Raw genomic sequence first — 18333 nt, forward strand, 5'->3', positions numbered from 1 at the left:
AAATAATAAATAAATGCAGTTTACACCTAGATTCTACCTATTTTCTACGAATAAATAAATAAAATAATCAGCGATATTCGGAACTCTAACGACCTATACCATGGGACATCTTCTACTATCGTTTCTTTATGATTAATTTCAGTGTAGTTAGATAGTAATGAAGAATTCATGCCTGGCCAATTCTGTGGCAATGATGAGCCAGAGTGATGTGCCGGCTAAAAATCCAAGATAAGTCTCATGGGACACTGGTGTATAACTCCAAGGAAAGGTGTTCTTGGTCAGGGCATGTCCCACAAACAGAACTATGGCGTTTTTACCTGCAACAGTAAACATAGTTTATGAATCTTGCAAATCCATCAAGCCTGATTTTCACTAGTAGAGTTAGTGCTCGAGTAACTGGCATACAAACTCTACCGAGGTAACTCCACTCTACTTATTTAGTCGAGCAACGGTTTTAACTACAATTTGAGAATAGTAGATAAAGTGTGTTGTCTAGTGAACAGAACTAGCCTTAAAATTCAATACTTTTTAATAAATTAACACTTAAACACTTATCAACACTTTAATAAATTAAAGCTTAATATCATTACAAAATCTTGTTATTTTTATTGTACTGTATACTTCTAAAATGTTAATAGTTATTTGTATATCTAGAGTGAAAAGTGCTGTTTTTCTCCCTGAGGGAAATTTTGAAGCCCGAGGTGAAGCCGAGGGCAACAATTTTCCTGAGGGAGGAAATAGTATATTTCGCACCTAGGGTCGAAAATGTACGTTTTCCGGCTCGAGATCGCGGTTTTCAAGTTCGAGACGAAGTCGAGAGCTTGAAGCGTTCGAGAGCCGGAAAAACATTTTTGCCCGTGTTGTGAATGCTATTTTTCGCCACACCAAAAAAAAAAACTTCCCAATATTTTTTATAAGAAATTGAAAAATTAATAAAATTCAAACAGCCTATTTTGATAGTTTGAATCTTGGTTATGACAACTTTTACTGTCAATTAATTTCGATATTACTAATTAATAATTTACAATAGTGACCATATTTTTATACTATTAATATTTCGAATAATTGTTTGAATTTTTATAGTTCGCACTTTGCGCCCTTTTTATCTTATGGATAGATGGATGAATAGAATTTTCATTACTATTTTGAAATAATGTGATGAAAAAATTAATATAATTGCATATTCCACAGTTTTGTCTCAAAATATATCTAAAAAATTGATTGAAATTTAAATTATGGTAACTAATATAAAAAATAGCTAATAAAAGTCGAAATTCATCGACAAAAAAAAATGTCATTGACCGAGATTCGAACCTAGATCGTGTTTGTTATTCACTGAGCTTTGAGTTCTGTTGTATTATGCCTCTACGCTCTCGGCTATTGCGTATTGTTGAATGTAGAGGCCTGACTGATAACTCTTAGTATACACGTAATACTGTAAACTAGACTTCTAAAAAAGTTTACTTCACTCCTAAAAAGCGTACAACCTTTGACTATAGAAAGAAGGCTGTTCTTTCTATAGAAGGTTCTTTCTATAGTCAAAGGTACAACAGACTTTGGCTCATGACTTATATTATTAAAATTAATATTATTATCTGTTTCACAATAAAATTTTCACTCTGAATTAAGTCAGGTAACGTATGTAGGCTACTATAATATAGTGTATAGCGGCATATTATTTGAAGCCGGTTTGCCGGCATTTTCACAACAAAATATTGCTCTGAAATCATAGAGGAAACATTTGAAGATTCAATCTTGAGTGGGCCTAATGTTTTCTCTATATGGTTCAATATTAAAGAAAAATTATCTAAAAGTTTTAATAATGAATTACGGAAAAATTACTAGGAATTTTTTAGTCAAGGCTGAGTTTCACCAGTAGGCTTACCTTAAACTTCAGATCTCTGCTGTATTTTCTTGTTATTATAGTTGATTGTATTGCATTAAGAAGTGGAATTCGATAATAAAAAAGAAACAATTATTACTCTACCTCACTTTTAAATATTGATACAATTATTGTACTTTGATTTCGAATTAGATTCTTCACTTTTAAATACTTGCGATACGTACCTTTCTGACAATGGACAATGCAGCCATTGTATTCATTGTTTGATATCAAAAACACAATAATAGGAATTAAATTATTAAACAGTAATTTATAAAATATATTATAGACATAATACCGCGATTCACGATACATAATTATATAGATTATTACAGTCGTTATGCGATTATCTCTCTATGATTTTTGTGAGATCGGACATGATCAGCTGTTATTCAAGGTCATTTTACAGCCCTAGGGCCGTAAAGTTTTACGGCCTGGTCGGAAAACAATCACTTTCGGCCTCCATATGACGCACGTAAACCAGCTCATTACATCCGAGTGTGGCGAAAAAACATTTTTCCTCCACCTTCATTTTTATTAAAACTGCAAATAAAATAATTTTTAAAAACGTACGTGACCAAACAATGTGTTACGACATAATCTAAAAAGTAAACAGAAACAGCTGGCTTGTAATCACAGTTCTGCGCCGACAGCGATATCTGTCGGCAAAAGTTGTAACAACAATGGCCGCCACAACTACAGCTATGATGAAGTTCCCGTTTCAAATGTGATTAGTTAATAAGGAATACTCGTTGGCTGGTATTTTGAATAGCATGGAATATAAAAAATATTTATACATTTTTGAAGTATAGTGATCTGAAGTTTGTAATAATTTGAATATATTTCATATGTTGATCAAATCTGGTTGAGATATTGAATTTAGTTGGCTCAATGACTGACTACTCTATATGCTTCCTCATCTGAGCTTAGACCTTCTAACCTATAACAATGTACGTTTTTAAAATAGAGATGCTTCCCATGTTATTTGAATGGAGTCACATTTCCTCCCCTAGGGAATTTTTCTCTTTACTACCGAGAGCGAAAAAGTGAAACTTTAGTATTATGTTTCAGGGAGTAAAGTAAGTACTTTTGGACAGTAGGTGGAGGAAAAATATTTCTGAGTTTTTTAATAAAAGGGAACTACAAGTTTTTATACTGTTTTTATTAATTTTTCTAGAATGTTGATCTATAGTTAACTTTATTACTGCTATTATTTTGTGATTGTAGATATGTCTGTAAAATTATTTGACAAATTTCAATTTCAAATTTAATAAATAAAAATACTTCTTAAACTTGATAGCCTACGGCACGACTCTACTCTACTAGCTCGAGACTGTTTTCATTGGCATAGTAGTGGTTATAGAGTAGAGTGAGAAGCGGTGGTGGGGAAGGCAAGTGATAGAGTACTATCCCACGGTGCTATCCCACTCTACTCTACTAAAAACTAGTACTCTATCATGAACGTTTTCATTGGGAGAGTTCACAAGATAGTTAGTACTTGCCCAGGGAACTCTACCACTAACTCTACTAATGAAAACCAGGCTTTAAGCATATGGTTAAAGCATGAAATCAATCTTACATCATAAGTTAAATTATCCATTTCAAATATCTGATATTTTGACCTCATTGATGCAATTCATAGACCCTTGTTCAGTAGTTGCTGTTTAACTAGTAGTTCTGTGAACAGTAGACCTCGCGTGGTTGTAAGCCACAGCCTCCTCTAATACTGTATATCAGAGTGAATTCTTTCCTGTCGTGTCCTGTTGTATCGGCGAGATATCGTTGTGAAAACCGCTAACGCCTGGTTTTCATTAGTAGAGTTCCCTGGGCAAGTACAAACTGTCTTGTGAACTCACCCAATGAAAACTTTCATGGTAGAACAGAGTCATGGTAGAGTACTAGTTTTTTGTAGAGTATAGTGGGATAGCACCGTGGGATAGTACTCTACCACTCGCATTAGCTTTTGATGATAGTTGTTTACAACAGATTATTAGCATCAACGATACACCAACTCAAACAGCCATTAGCCTTTCTCACACCGAAATCTCGCCGACACGACAGGACAGGACAGAATTTACTCTGATGGACAGTATAAGAGAAGGCTGTGGTTTATAACAGCGCGAGGTCTACTGTTTACTGATATTATTGTGGGGGAATAACGGTGGTTCAACGAATAATTTTCGACTCTCTGAAAAGGATACTAGTAGTTCTGTGAACAGTAGATCTCGCGCAGTTGAAAACTACAGCTTCCTCTAATAATGTCCATCAGGGTGAATTATGTCTTGTCCTGAAGTATCGGTGAGAAATCGGCGTGTAAACAACTAATGGGTGTTTGGGTTCTTGTATCGAAAATAATTTGTTGTAAACAACTATGCTACTATCATCAAAATCTTACCGGGTTGAAACACTACCTCCGTAAACAAAGCCATAGTGCATTCTTGTGACGTCAGCACAGGTAGGGCTCCTACACCAATAAAAACGCTAGCTGATATGGAGCAGCTGAAATCAACAACTTTTTATTAGTGTAGGAGCCCTACCTGTGCTGACGTCACCAGAATGCACTATGGCTTTGTTTACGGAGGTAGTGACTCAGCCCGGCAAAGTGAGTATGAATAATACCATAGAAACTTATGGAAATTATATTTTAACTGTTCACTGTGCGAATCCAGCTCGACGTCCTACAATATTGACAGTGAAAAATTCTAGTCTATACATTTTTTTTGGCTTAAAATAGTGTGTACCTATAAAGTCATAGTGCGACTTTGTTTACGGAGGTAGTAGTTGAAAGCAGAGAAAAGTCGGGAGAAAATAATATGCTACTTTGAGTTATCAATTGCATGCCCCATCGCTTGCAATTGATAGTCCACACGACAGCTAATTTTTACCAAGTTACATTGAGATATTAATTGAATGCGCCATTGCATTCAATTATTAATCCACTCGACAGCTGATTTATGATGAATAATATTCTATAGTCTGATTTTTACGATAATATTGGCGTTCGTAGGAGACTCCTTTTCCTTTTGTATTATCCTTTAAATAGAAATATTTCAAAAAACCTTACATATATGTCGACGCAAAATTCAAAAAGGAATATATTATTGAAATTTCATGAAGATCTATTGCTGCGTTTCGCCGTAAATGCGGATCATATCCTATTATATTAGGCGAGCAATTTCTGTATATCTGTTTATATTTTTTTATTCTTATATCTGGTTATATGGTTATTTATGTTCAACAGATCTCGAAAACGGCTCTAAGGATCTTCACGAAATTTGGAATATGGTAGGTTTATGATATCAAAATTCGATTGCACTAGGTCTCATCCCTGGGAAGGACATGAAAAGGATAATTCATCCTTGGAAAAACAGATGCTGATTTCGTCGTCTGTCGATAACAGAAGATGCGTGCCTGTGTGGGAGATCAACTGTGTAATCAATTAGCTTACCGTATCTCGCGAGAAATCTATAAATTTTCATTGACTTCATCAAAATAATTTGATTTGTTGACATGAGATGGTATTAATAGTAATATTCAAAGTTGATCATAATTTTACAGTTCTAAGTGATATTTTGTTATTCTATTTGGTATGTAAACAATCTAAATTAGAACTTCTATGTTTTCAAATATTTAGACTGAAAATTTGACCTGAATTCAAGTGTATGGAACATAACCTACTTTTTGGAATATTTATAGTGCATAAATCAAAATTCGGGGAAGAAACAGTTTTGGGCTGTGCCTGTTTGTCCTTCCCCAATCATTTTAAAGAATTGAGTTTTCTTTATCAATAAATAAATAACGAGCGAAGCTCGGTGCCCCGATATTAAAGATATAAACTAAAAGAGAAATGCAAAACCGAATCTTGACTCTTAGGCTCAATTCACACTTACTCGACTCAGGTCGAGAAAAGACTCGACTCTAGTAGAGAGCATGTGATTCCAAATGCGACTTCGCGGAGGTTAGAATCAACTGGTCTGAGTATCACACATGCTCTCAACTAGAGTCGTGTCTCTCTCATGAGTGTGAGTTGAGCCTTAGACCTAACTTTGCTCTGTCAACAAAATAATAATGATCAGATACTTTACCAGCTTTTGCAAAAGGGTTTTCAGTCCATATCGACCAGTGATCAGCCATGAGGAACAAGAGAGCCAACATGAAGAAAGCAAGCGACACAGTGACGCATACGAATGACAGGGACCACAAGTTCTTGTTGACTGGAATCAGACCTCCCTCTTGTGAAAAGCCACACAGAAATCCACCAATCGCACCCTGAAATAACAGAAGAAAACATATATTTTCAATCTTACCATGGAATAACATATTTGCAGTTGAATCAATAATCTGTTAATACACTGATGCCCCGTTGCAGAGTCGTTACATAACATCAAACATAGCTATGTGAGACATCACTGACACACTGTAGCTCATTTCACTGTTATCCGTACAATCCCATACATGCTTCTTAGTCCGGGCGCAAATGTCATTTTTGAGTAACAGCCGGGGAAGATGTCTCAATTTCTTCGTTAGGTCTAGCATAATGAGGATCGTGATGATGATAAGTCGAAATCACAGGCAAACACCTCGGAAACAAGATGGCCGCCAAAATTTTCAGGGTTTTGCTATATCGCTTGTATTTCAATAACCGTTCAAGATATTGAACCGTTTTTTCAGACTAAAATGGTTGAAAAAGCGTGTTTTCTGCTGCAAACAGTACATTTTACTCTTTTTCCGATGACGCTCCTCATGGTATAGGGCGTTTATGTCGCAACTTTTACCGTTAACTCAAGCCGATTATTGTCGATGTTTACTGTTTTGTTGGGGTGAGAGTGTATGAACGGCACAATATGAGAGACTACCAGCGTCACACAGCTTCACGGGATAGAGCTACGTGGACTATCGGCTTGAGATAACAGTAATAGTTGCGACATAAACACCCTATACTATGGGATATCTACATATGCTGTTGTTTCTCTATGATATTACCTTACAGAAGAGATAAAAGATAATGGCAAGGTAAAGAATCAGCAACGGTTATTATATCTGTATCTTACTGTTTTTGTACAAATACAGATATAATAAGCATAGCATCAGCTGATGAAGAGCTGAATGCGCGTATTCATGAGGCATAAGTACGCACCTGATTAGGAAACATTCAGTTAAGCCTAGTTTATACGATGCCATTGGCGAGACAATTGTCATAAGTCAACTGAATGGCATGAAATTATTGTCTTAGTATAAACACTTCAGGCCAATTGTCTTGCCAACCGACTATGGACAGTCAATTGAGACCAGCGAGCCCCCCACCACTTGGAATCTCAATTGTCGCGCCATTTGGCGCCGTTTGAACGGTGTAGGCCAGTGCGCTATCTTATTTTTGGCCAGTTCAGTCAAAACAATTCATTATGTGAGACGTTTTCTAGGTTAGGTTGGACGTCTTCTAAAGTTCCAACGAAAATGGCACCTAGATATGAATATTAAATTTATTGAGCTTTATAAAGATGAAAGATGTTTATGGGATCAGAGGAGCGATTTGTATAAGGATAAGAGTGCGCAGCAAACTGCACTCGCGGCCATTGCCGAAGCCATGAACGTTCATGGTTTCCGTGCAGCTGAAGTGAAAACTAAAATGAAATCGTTTCGCGGTACGTTTAATATTAAATGACCAAACTCGAAGAAATTCCTTGCATAGCTGGTTCAATATTCGTTTCAAGTCCTCACGGGACACAACAGACGAAGAGCATTCGGCCATGTTTTCGCCTTACAGTTTTCGACTGTCGTGGCAATAGTTAGCCCCGTAGAAACATCTTCTCGCACAGCTGGACTGGCCTAGAAGAATTGGCAACCACGTGATGACAACTGTCCTCCAACAATTGGCATCGTATAAACTAGGCTTTACATTCAATAAATACGTTCGAGAAATAGCGTAATGCAATTGATATATGTAATATCACAGATATTTATAGCATAATACGACATCCCATGATCGTCCTGTACATGTACAAGCCAATTTTTTATCATATAGAAAAATATCACTGTATCTCGCCTAATACAGTATCACAAGATAGAATGGTTAAGAATGCTATTGTATCTATCAATGTATAAATAAATGGATGTGCTTTTCACCTTAATTGAATAACAAGATTCAACACTTCCTTTCATATTAAGAAACTATAAGAATGTGGATCTCTACTTACACAGATAATTGCTTAGCAGATACATCGCTTGACTCGGCTGCTAGTCGAATTACAGCATAGGATTACTCTGCCAGCAGCTACTCCCAAGTAGACAGTGAGAACTGTCGTTAATACACCCAACAGACCTATTAAACATATATAAAATATATTATATACACATAACATATATAAATAATACGAGGGTAAGCTGATAAGTAACGCACACATTCTTGTAGGGCACAAACCAAATAACCCTTAAAAATAAACCTGGTGACACGTGGAAGTTCTTTTTTTATAGATAATTTAGCAGCCACTGAACTCCTCTCAAAGGGGTATATGGACTTGTCAATCATTTAAATTATATAAATTAATTGTGCATTCATAAAAAAGCTTGTTAAATACGTATATCAAATCAAAAAGTTTTATTATTTGTTCTTGAGCAAGTACTCATACAAATAGGAGTTTTGTATCCTAATCAGATACATAATACATTCTCGATCAACAGAACAAATGATTAAAACACGAACATTAAAAAAATACTGCTACGGTAATATAATAACAATATTAAAAATTATCATTAGAAATTTCGAAAAATACACAAATAGTTTGGAAAAGAATTCGATAGAAATTTCGAAATATAGCAATAACAAAATTAACCGACAATGTGATGTTAGATTAGGAATTTTGTAGCTACATTAATGTGTGAGAATTATAAGGTATAAATTATTACCAACATAATATACGAAATTTAATAACTGAGAAACTATAAAAAAGTAATAAAATGACCAGTAAATTCGTGAATGACTAGAGAAGAGTTCATTTTAACAAGCAATCTTTGAAACAAATTGAATCGTCTCAAATGAAATAGTTTTTGAATACACTAACATATTTATGTTATATAGTATATATTACTAGTAGGTAACCCGTGCTTCGCAAGGGTCTATTTTAAAACTGCAAAATGAAAACTTGACGTAATAAAAAATCGAAATTTCAAAATAGGCCTATAATCATCCTCGGTTAATGAAGAGTCTAAATGCAAAATTTCAAATTAATCAGTTGAGTATATTTCAGACGTGATGATGCATCAAACATAATTCCCTATTCCTTACGTGTATAAGCCAGTTCTTTCCTTTATTATAGTATAGAAAACTGAAGAATATAATACTTGGAAACCTCACAGAATCATATTGATTTTTCCAATACATCATTAAATTTTAGTTCGATTAGGATCCTCCTCAATTTGAATCAGGCAGCCTTTTGTTTTCCCAATTCCAAACAAAATACCTAAAATACTCGTTTCACTGGGAATTCGTGTCTGATAGTACATTATAACTGAAGAATATAAATTATTTCTTATTTTAATGTGATCTATTCATGTTTTTCTTATGAAATTCAAATATAGGCCTACAGCATGAAGACTATGTCCAATTCATTTGTACTGGTGACAAAATTTTACATTAAAAATAATTATTTGATAAAATCCAAGTTCAATAGTAATGAAAACAAATTCCTTCTAAAAATAATTGATAATAATACGTTTCGAGGGAAAAAATTAAGAACAAAAAAATGGGAAGCCTCGGGGATTCGGAACCGAGGAACCATCGCTCCGTAAGCAGGCCTTTTACCGCTGCGCTACATAGACGTTCGTAAATGGTACTCTTATAACCTGCTCATAAAAAGACACACTTTGGGCTATGAAACTTCACGTAGCCTACGCTAGCATAGGTGAATTTGAATATTAATTCTGAAAAATCTAGAAGGAAAATTGAAATTTGGGCTTCCAGGTGCACGAGATTGATATTTTTAGAATCTATGTTCATAATTGGAGATGTAAATCATTCCCGTTTTTCCGGTATGCAATCCACAAGTTTACATGTTTTGATGCGAACAAACGAACACACGAACAAACACAACCCTACTCTCTCTTATTATATAGATGTGAAAATACTTCAATTTTCGTTTTGTGATTCCAAATCACAATGAATATAATAAGAAAAATTGTCGCACTTCACCAATAAATTCTAACATAATGAAAAAAGTAAATTCGTATGGCTTTCGTTGGTGGTGAGTCCCTCACGGGAAGGTCCCACCGCCTGAATATATAATTTAAGCCGTTAATGGGCCTTACGACTGTGTCATACGTCAGCCGGGACCGACAGTTTAACGTACCCCCCCATCCGATAACACAGGAGTGATCTGGTTAAAAAACTTTCGATAATGAGAGGGTTTGAACCCGGGATCTCTATGCTGCTACGCAGGCACTCTATTCACTAGACCACGGATCACTCCACATACTATATATTATACTCTAGTTAAATATATACTCTCAAAGGTATACGAAAATCACTGTGAACTAAAGCAACTGAAAAACTCCTGAATGGAATTAAAAGCACTGTCCTTCCAGTTCTGGCTTCAACTGAACTCTCAGTTTTTCAAGCGTTTGAAAGGTTAAATGTGTTGGCAATACATTTAATAGATGAACACCTGCGATGGTTACCTCATTCGCATACAAAGCTGAGCGATGTGTTTCATCATAGCCAACTCTAATACAAGGCCCCGTCCTACGATATTGCAACGTCGCAGTGTAGGCCTAGAATCTAATACATGATTGGTAAAAAAGATCAGATGGTATTTTTAAAAATCGTTTTTACCAATCATGTAGCCTATTAGATTCTAGGCCTACACTGCGACGTTGCAATATCGTAGGCCGCGGCCTTGTATTAGAGCAGGACCTCCAAAATACCGGACCAGCGCCTGTATGAAAATCTAGGTGAAATGGCGCCGATAGTTGGTGGAGTCTCAACTTAGCTGACACTGATATCCTGTCATCAGTTTCTAGTATTTAGTTGTAGTTAAGTGAAGTTTGTTTACAAATGTCTAGCTGCCCGTAGTGACATCCACCGCCACAACACCAGGCGCAGTGAGCTGTTGGATATCCCCAGGAGACGCCTCCACCGATCACAGGCCAGTTACAGCATTTCAGCCCTGAAATTCTACAACAAGCTGCCTAATAGTGTGAAGCAATTGGATGAGGCCGCCTTAAGGAGAACCGTCCGGAAGCTACTGTGTGCAAAGGCATACTACAGTGTGAACGAATTTATAGGTGATAATTTGAATTTTTATTGAGAGCGTGAGCACTGGATCACTGCCATCTGAACTGTTACAGTTTTTTTTTCATGTTTTTGTACGTGTTTTGATTTTTTGACGCCATCGATCCCACAATTTTGGGTAATGGATGAAGCTGAAGGTATTAAAGGTAGGATTAAATGTATTAAAGGTCACGGGCTTTATATTTGCGAGTTTTATAATTGATCAATTATTATCATTCTATAATTGATTATTTAAGATGTAATAGAGATTCAAATTAGTTTTTTTCAGTATTCAAAGTTTCAAAGTGTTTAGTAAGTGTTGAATGAATTCAAATTGTGAATAGTAGAGTTTTAAGAATTCAAAATGTATAGTGAGTGTTGAGTATTTGAAGTGTATTCAGTGTTCAAAGTGTATAAAACAATAATTTTATAATATTCATCCATAGATTACTTTTTGTTTATTATCCGCAACTCAACATTTAGCTTCATACAACAACATGCTACAATGAATATGAACAGTTACTGAACATGCCTAGAAATTTGTTGTCCCTGGGTGTAAATCGAACAATTATACAAAAACCCTATTAGTAACAGTATTTACTTTTTCCAAAGATAAAGAGCTGTGGAAAAAATGAACAAGGTGTATCCGTAGGAAAGATTATAGAGTCACTAACAATTCGGTTATGTGTATCAATCATTTTGGAGCATCAGACATTATTAAAGAAGACACGTTTTTGAGTGATGATGGTTCTTATGTGACTATTCCAAGAAAAAAGTAAAACTATGTGATGGTGCCTTCCCTACAATTTTTCCAAATCAGCTTCTTACAACACAATTCAAACGTGTGTAAAGGTATTGGGCAATATATTTCTGAACAATTACTGCAACATGAAGAATAATAATCAGTTGCCCAAGCAAGCAAAGTCGCAAAAATTGAGAACATTGAATTCTTAGGCTAGAATAAAATACAGTAACGATAATTATAAGCTATGTGCATGTGAATTCACATGCAAGAGAATGTACTTGAATGCTATATGCATGAGAATAAATAAAGCCTAGTTACCCTATCAAATAATTGATAGGTCGAAGATTGACCTTGAGAGGTTGTGAATGAAAGTACTACATAATTTCGCTCCTGGGTTTTGGAAGATTTTGTGTTATAAATAGTCACGGATAAGTACAAATTTTGTGTTTATTTCATTATTAATTGTTTCTTGATCACGTTTTATCATTTTGTTTTAGATTTTAATTCTTAATTCTATTTTAATAAGCCAAACATCGTTTAGAGGTTAGTTTGAGGTTAGGTTTTCGAGATTTAAAAATAAACATAGATAGTTTACTTGACTAAAATTATAACCAAATTAAAACCCTATCATTTATAAATCAATTATTATTATTGCAAGTAATATAATTTCTTAGATAGGAAGATGAGCTCAAGTAGAACACCGAAGTTAATAATAGAAATGTAAACATAGCGGGAGTACTTACGCGTTCCCAAAACCAAAATTCAAAAACGCCAAAACCAAAAACCCCAGTTCTTCAAACTACTTTAGCCGAAAAAGTTGCTCAACTACAAAGTAGCCACACTAATTTAAAAAACCAATTAGAAGTAACTCTAAAAACGTCTGAGGAAGAAAGGTTAGGGATGGTAGAAGAAATTAAATCTTTGGAACTGATTATAAAATTACAAGATGAAGACCATAAAAAAGAAATACTAAATCTAAAAAATCAATGTAGTCTAATGTCGGAGGAAATAAAGAAACTAAAATCTAAATTTGATAATACTAAATGTATGATAGAACCTCCGTCCAAATGCAAAAAAAATAGAATCTAACCTAAATGATGGGAAATGCTCTGAAAATGGTCGAAATAAAACGTACAGTGAGGTTTTGAAGACAGCAACCAAAAATATAGCTGAGGGAAATAAAGATAGGAAAGGGAGAGTTCTGCTACTGACGTCCAGTCATGGACGTGATTGCAGTGATCTCCTTGATAAAAGATTGAAAAATAAATTTGATGTCCAATGTTTTTTCAAGCCAAGTGCATCAATTAATGCAGTTGTAGAGTCAGCTAGGGAACAAACTAAAGACTTTGATGAAAATGACTATCTAATTGTACTGGGTGGCTCAAATAATAGAAATGAACCTAACTTGAATCATCTTCCTTAAGTAACAGAAAAAATCAAGGAAATTGTGTCACTCAGCAAAAAAACAAACTTAATAATAAGTACTATTCCTAATAGGTTTGATAGGCCAGAGTTAAATGAAGCAATCAATTCGACAAACAAATCAATCCATAATACAATCAACAGCCTAAAAAATAAGAATTCTAAACAACTGGGGATTTGTTTTCTAAATGAAAGGCTGAAAAGACATAACTTCACTAATCATGGGTTGCATCTAAATCGATCTGGCAAAGTAATATTTTGTAATAGATTGGCAGAGCTGATTGAAAGCCGTTTGCAATCCTCTGGTTTAAAAACAGTCAAAAAAACAAACAACGATTTTTTAGTAAATTGGCTCAAAACAGGGAAAGGGAAATAGCTACAAATGCTAGAGATAGAGTAGCACAAGATGGTAAAGTTTTTAGTATTTATCATCAAAATATTCGGTATCTTCGCAACAAAATTGACAGATTAGAAGTATTTCTTAAACAGGAGGATCCTGACATTGTTATTTTCACAGAGCATGGCTTAAAAATAAAGGAAATAAATCAAGTTAGGATTCCAGGCTATTCACTGAGATCAGAATTTTGTAGAATAGATCATAGAAGTGGTGGTGTATGTATATTCACTAGCAATGCTAAGCATACCCAAACTTATGAACTGGATTTTGTTAAGAGATTTTCTGTTGAGATGGATTTAGAGGTGACGGGACTAAGGTTAAAAATTGATGATCGATTTGAGGTAGCAGTGTTAGGTATCTATAGGTCACCAAATGGAGACTGGCAAAAATTTTGTGTGCTGCTCCATACACTTTTGGAAATTACAACCGCTCGTTTCACAAATGTTATAGTAGTAGGAGATTTCAATACCGATTTTGCCAGGCAGGATAAAATGACAGAGGATATTAGAGATATTATTAATATGAATAATTTAGAAATTAAGGTCCACGAATATACAAGAGTAACTCGAACTTCACAGACAATTATTGATAATATCCTCACAAATATAGAAGGTTGTAATGTCAGGTTAGGTAGCTCAGATCTATCAGATAATAACTATCAAATTTTAGATGTTAAGTTGCAGGGCCAGAATCCAAGCAGAAAAAAAACTTTTGTGAAAGAAATTCAGCAATATGAGCTGGGAAATATAAATGTTTGAAGCAGGAACTGCTTCAAGAAAATTGGAGTAGTGTTTATAACAGTTGTAACCTAAATTACAAATATAAGCAATTCATTGATACTCTAAGATTTCACATTAGTGTATGCTGTCCGATAAAAAAAGTCAAAGTAAAAAGTAAATTAAACAAAGTAGATGAATGGATAACTGAAGATATCCTTACTCAAAGAAATATTGTTAGGGAAGCTTATGAGGAATTTAAATTAGTGAGGGATGTTCCGAGTGAGGTCAAATACAAATGTCTAAAGAAAAACTATGCAAAAGAAGTGAGGAAAGCTAAGTGTAAGAAAACAGCTGAAATATTAACAACTAGTACCAATTTTAACTCTGCTGTTTGGGAGGTAATTAATAGAAATAGGAGAGCAGCTCAAAAGGATACAGTTACTAATGTCCCTAGGATAATCGATGAACATGGAAATTATATGGATGATAGTATAGACATTTGTAACTTTTTCAATAAATATTATCAACAGGTTGCATATAATCTCCAAAAGTCACTGAACACTAATACTTATAATACAACTACATTAAATGCTGAGCCAATTGAAAAGGTATTTAATTTCATCCATTATTAAGAGATGAGTTGTCAAGAATAATAAAAAATTTGAATAACAAAAAAACAGTAGGATTGGTTGGGGTCTCAAGCAAAATTTTAAAAGAATGTGAAAATGAATTACTGGACCCTTATTGCATCTCCTTAATACTTCACTAGAGCAGGGTATTTTCCCTGATGATCTGAAACAAGGAAAAATTTTGCCAATTTTCAAGAGCGGTGATTCTGAAAGAGTTGAAAATTATAGACCCATTAGTATTCTAAATGTAATAAGTAAAATTTTTGAAAGAGTAGTTTTAAATAGGTTATTGATGCACCTGGAAGAAATTAATTTCATATGTGATGGACAGCACGGTTCCAGAAAGGGAAATCTACTAAGACTGCAATAGTATCCCTTGTTGAAAGACTAATAGATATAATAGATTCAGGTGAGAAGGCAGCCGCAATATTTCTTGATTTATCCAAAGCTTCTGATTGTGTGAACCATAGAATATTATTGGAAATACTAAGAACTGTAGCTGTGAATGGTATAGAACTAAAATGGTTTGAATCATATCTCACAGGTAGAAACCAGTGTGTTGAGCTTACCAAGGTGGATGGGAATGAAATAGTAAAAATTAAATCTCAAAAACTGGAGGTCCAGGCTGGAGTACCTCAAGGCTCAATTCTGGGTCCCTTACTGTTTCTGTTGTATGTGAACCAATTACCAAAAGAGTTAAAAGATCACAGAGCTCTGTTGTTTGCTGATGACACATCGCTTATCTTTAACAATTATTTATTAGATAGTCTAGAAATAAATGCTTTTACTGGAGTACAGTCAATTGTCCAATTCTTGAAGCAAAGGCAATTAACAATAAATAGTAAGAAATGTCAATTCCTACAATTCAAAAGTAAATAATTCAGTAGAGGATAGAGAAATAAATGTGTTTGTAGAGGAAAATGAATTAGACCAAGAAGAGAAAGTAGCATTCTTGGGAATTTTATTGGACAGGAAATTAACATGGCATCCTTACATTGAGAGGATATGTAATAAGATATCATCTGGGGTATTTGTCCTGCGGCAGCTTGCTAGGCTGAATGATAAAAAACTACTGTTAACTGCTTACCATGGACTTATACTATCTCATATTAGGTATGCTATTTTAGTATGGGGTAATTCATCTCAACAAAATATGGACAGAGTGTTTAAGATTCAAAAGAAGGCACTCAGATGTATAGAGAAAGTGAATAGGTTAGACTCTTGTAGGCTTGGTCTATTAACTGTGCCATCTTTGTATGTATATGAAGTTGTAATGCATGTGAAAACGAGTGGTGTGATCCAGAATTCAGATGTTCATGAGTATAATACGCGAAACAGAGCAGATTATCATATAATGGGTCACAATAGTAGGTTATTTGAACAAAAACCAGATTATATTGGTAGGAAATTTTATAACAAGCTACCTCAAATCTTGAAAAGTAATGATGATTTGAAGATTTTCAAAAAACAAATGAAAAAATATTTAGTTGATAAAGCTTTTTATAGTGTACAAGAATTCCTTTCAAACCTAAACTAGGTTGAACTACTTAGTGTTAGAATTATTATGTAATAACATGACTTGTCTTATACTCCATGACTGGAGTCTTTAGGACGTAATCTAAAAAAAAAAAAAATTACTTCTTTAATAAAAACCTTATTCTTAGAAATAATTTTGAACAGTAATGAGTTATAAGAGAGAGCTGAAACCTAGCTGATGGCAGTAAGTTAGTCAACCAAGTACGGCGGCCATCTTGTTTGTATGCTCAGGTCCGGTATTTGGGAGGCCCTGATTAGAGGTGGCTATGGTTTCATCCCTGAGTACATGTCGGTGTCTTTTCTCATAGCAATGTATCATTAAACCCTTCTCAAACATTGAATCATTTTTTACTTTCCTTGCCCTATTACCATAGGTAAGAAAAGTATTGCTTTCCAAAAAAAATTAAGGTACCCAAATTTCCAAATTTCTATACGTTTCAAGGTCCCCTGAGTCCAAAAAAGTGGTTTTTGAGTATTGGTCTGTAGGCTATATGTGTGTGTGTGGTTGTGTGTGTGTGTGTGTGTGTGTGTGTGTGTGTGTGTGTGGTGTGTGTGTTGTGTGTGTGTGTGTGTTGTGTGTGTGTGTGTGTGTGTGTGTGTGTGTGTTGTGTGTGTGTGTGTGTGTGTGTGTGTGTGTGTGTGTGTGTGGTGTGTGTGTGTGTGGTGTGTGTGTGTGTGTGTGTGTGTGTGTGGTGTGTGTGTGTGTGTGTGTGTGTGTGTGTGTGTGTGTGTGTGTTGTGTGTGTGTGTGTATGTGTGTGTGTGTGTTGTGTGTGTGTGTGTGTGTGTGTGTGTGTGTGTGTGTGTGTGTGTGTGTGTTGTGTGTGTGTGGTGTGTGTGTGGTGTGGTGTGTGTGTGTGTGTGTGTATGAGTGTATGTGCGTCTGTGTACACGATATCTCATCTCCCAATCAACGGAATGACTTGAAATTTGGAACTTAAGGTCCTTACACTATAAGGATCCGAGACGAACATTTTCGATCAAATGCAATTCAAGATGGCGGCTGAAATGTTGTCAAAAACAGAGTTTTTCGCGATTTTCTCGAAAACGGCTCCAATGATTTTGATCGAATTCATACCTAGAAAAGTCATTGATAAGCTCTAACAACTGCCACAAGTCTCTTATCTGTAAAAAATTCAGGAGCACTGCACCATCTATGCAAAGTTTGGTTTTAGATTCCCAATTATCAGGCTTCAGAAAAGATTTAAACAAAAAAAAAAATCGAGTGAAAAAGATTGAGCATAAAAATCTCTACAATTAATGTTCAGTAACATTTTCACCTAAAATTGAAAATAAGCTCGATAAGTCAATTGCAAACTGTTGGCAACTGTTGATTCTATTAAAATCATTCACTATGAAGAGATAGCAGACTTCGTGTGTCTCCAGCGTTATTATCCTGTCACAAGCTGGCTCAGATCTTAGAAAAGTAGACTTGAGATGTGCGGGAAAATTAGCGTCAGTTGATCAATTTTCATAACGGCAAGGAAAATTGTGTGAGTCACACCAGATTTTTCATATTATATTTATTGTGATTTGGGATCAAAGAACGAAAATTGAAGTATTTTCACATAATGTTAGTCTACTCAAAAACATTTTTTACTTGAGACGATTCAATTTGGTTTCAAGATTGCTTGTTAAAATTAACTCTTTTTCAGTCATTCAGAATTTACTGTTCGTTTTATTACTTGTTTTTTATAGTTTATCACTTATAAAATTTCGTATATTTATGTTGGTGATAATTT

General features: G+C 34.8%; 1 long non-coding RNA gene across 1 annotated transcript; it reads right to left on the reverse strand.

Moving 5' to 3' along the window:
- Positions 1–213: 213 nt before the first annotated feature.
- Positions 214–8203, reverse strand: LOC120355294. The gene is made up of 3 exons (XR_005573499.1): positions 8077–8203; positions 5968–6151; positions 214–317 (listed from the first exon to the last, which is right to left on the reverse strand). It is a non-coding gene; the product is annotated as an uncharacterized LOC120355294 (long non-coding RNA).
- Between the last annotated feature and the right edge of the window lie 10130 nt (positions 8204–18333).

This window comes from Nilaparvata lugens, chromosome Y (genome assembly GCF_014356525.2).
Source record: "Nilaparvata lugens isolate BPH chromosome Y, ASM1435652v1, whole genome shotgun sequence".
Lineage (NCBI taxonomy): Eukaryota > Metazoa > Arthropoda > Insecta > Hemiptera > Delphacidae > Nilaparvata > Nilaparvata lugens.